This window comes from Dipodomys ordii, unplaced genomic scaffold (genome assembly GCF_000151885.1).
Source record: "Dipodomys ordii isolate 6190 unplaced genomic scaffold, Dord_2.0 Scaffold1000001332, whole genome shotgun sequence".
Lineage (NCBI taxonomy): Eukaryota > Metazoa > Chordata > Mammalia > Rodentia > Heteromyidae > Dipodomys > Dipodomys ordii.
The window spans coordinates 1-2,363 of NW_012284949.1; the positions used below are offsets into that span (position 1 = coordinate 1).

At 55.2% G+C, this 2,363-nt stretch overlaps 1 long non-coding RNA gene across 1 annotated transcript; it reads right to left on the minus strand.

Moving 5' to 3' along the window:
- Positions 1-398: 398 nt before the first annotated feature.
- Positions 399-2,301, minus strand: LOC106002780. The gene is made up of 3 exons (XR_001175955.1): positions 2,202-2,301; positions 2,132-2,167; positions 399-594 (listed from the first exon to the last, which is right to left on the minus strand). It is a non-coding gene; the product is annotated as an uncharacterized LOC106002780 (long non-coding RNA).
- Between the last annotated feature and the right edge of the window lie 62 nt (positions 2,302-2,363).

Below are 2,363 nucleotides of genomic sequence, written 5' to 3' on the forward strand. Positions count from 1 at the left end.
GAGAAAAAAGGAAAAGGGGTGGAGGAGGTAAAGGGGGGGATGGGGGAAATAAGAAATTGAAAGAAGGAGTTTGAGCGGGGAGGAAAGGAAAAGAAAATGGGGGGTAAGAGAAGGGAAAATAGAGGGGGAAAAGGGGGGGGGGGAAAAAGTTGTAAAGGGAGGTGTAAGGAGGGTAGTAAAGGGGGAATAGGTTATAAGCAGGAAGGGCGTTAATAGTGAACGAGCAAAACATCCATCCGAGCAACCATCCATCCATCCATCCACCCACCCATCCATCCATCCATCCACTCGTGACTCAGTGAGGCACTTCCTGTGTTCATTCCCTTTATTTCCAGAGGTCAGGGAGGCCCTGGGATGGGTCAGGTCTTGGCCTTGTGTCCAGTGTCCTTCTGTCTGTCTGTCTGTCTGTCCGCAGGTCAGTTGAAGGCGGGCAGGCCGAAGAGCTCGGGTTGTATGTCACCCAAGGAGGGCAGCAGCAGGGTGGCCCCGGCCGTTGAGTTCGGGGTCGAGCTGGACGCTGGGCACCATGACCACCTGCATCCCCGCTGCCCGGGCGACCGCCATGCCGTGGGGCGTGTCCTCCAGCACCAGGCACTGCGGGGTCAGAGGGCGAGAGAGACACGTGGAGTGAGAGGTCGGCCGGGGGGTGGGCCGGGTCCCCAGTGTTGGAGGGAAGGAAGGGGGGAAGGAAGGAAGGAAAGAAGGAAGGAGGGAAGGAGGGAAGGAAGGAAGGAGGGAAGGAAGGAAGGATGAAAAGGAAGGATGGAGGGAAGGAACAAGAAGGAAGGAGGGAAGGAAGGAAGGAAGGAGGGAAAGAAAGAAGGATGGAGGGAAGCAAGGAAGGAGGGAGGGAAGGAAAAAGGATGAAGGGAAAGAAGGAAGGAGGGAGGGAAGGAGGGAAAGAAGGAGGGAAGGAAGGAGGGAAGGAAGGAGAGAGGGAAGGAAGGAGGGAAGGAAGGAGGGAGGGAAGGAAGGAAGGAGGGAGGGAAGGAAAGAAGGATGGAGGGAAAGAAGGAAGGAGGGAGGGAAGGAAGGAGGGAGGGAAGTAGGGAAGGAAGGAGGGAAGGAGGGAAGGAAGGAGGGAAGATGACCGTTGAGCCACGGTGTGCCTACTGGCATGTTCTCTGTGTGATTTCGAGGCCTCCCCCACCCAGGGCCTGGTGTGGGCCAGGTGAGCACTGTGCCAAGGAGTCTCCCTCCCTGTTCCCCTGGGGCCGTCTGTCCATCCGTCTCTCCATCCGTCCATCCGTCTGTGTGATTGTGTGTTTGTCCGTGTCTCTCTGTCTGTCTCTGTGTGTCTGTCTGTCCCTATATCTGTCTGTCTGTGTCTCTGTGGTCGGTCTGTCTGGTCTGTTCTGTGTATCTGTCTGTCTGGACTCTTATGTCTGTCTGTCTGTCTCTGTCTGTGTGTCTGTGTGTGTCTGGCCATGTGTCTCTGTGTCTGTCTATCTGTGTGTGTCTGTCTCTGTATCCGTCTGTCTGTCTATATGTCTATTTGTGTGTCTCTGTAGTCTGTCTGTCTGTGTGTCTGTCTGCGTATGTATGTCTATCTCTCTGTCTGTCTATCGGTGTGTGTCTGTCTGTCCGTGTCTCTGTGCTCTGTCTGTCTGTCTGTCTGCCTGGTCTGTGTATCTGTGCGTCTGTCTGTGTCTATCTGTCTGTCTGTGTGTCTATCAGTGTGTCTGTCTGTCTGTGTCTCTGTGGTCTGTCTGGTAGGTCTGTGAATCTGTGTGTCTGTCCCGTCTCTTGTGTCTGTCTGTCTGGTCTCTGTGTCTGTGTGTCTATCTCTCTGTCAGTGTGTCTGTCTGTCTATCAGAGTGTCTGTCTGTCCGTGTCTCTGTGGTCTGTCTGTCTGTCTATGAGTCTGTCTCTGTGTCTGTGTCTCTATCTGGTTTGTCTGCCTGTCGGTCTGTGTATCTATCTGTCTGTCTGTCTGTCTGCATGTCTGTCTGGTTTGTCCATGTGTCTATCTGTGTCTCTGTGTCCGTCTCTGCGTCTATCTGTGTGTCTCTGTGTCTGTCTGTCTGTCTGTCTGGTCTGTGTATCTGTGTATCCGTCCATGTCTGTCTGTCTGTGTGTCTCTCTGTGTGTGGTCCATGCAGTGGACCCAAGGCCCGAGGCCTCGGTTTACCTGGTTGATATGGGGGTGGGGGAATGAGGAGAGAACCTGCAGGTGCAGGCCAGGAAGATGTCTGGAGAACCTGCGGGCGCAGGCCAGGAAGATGTCCGGGGCGGGCTTGCTGGCCTTGACCTCGGGGTCATCACCCAGCACCACGTGGTGAAAGGCACCGAACAGCTCCCGGTGTGCACTGGTCTTGGCCTGGTAGGACTCAGTCCCTGAGCTGGTGGCCAGGGCGAAGGGG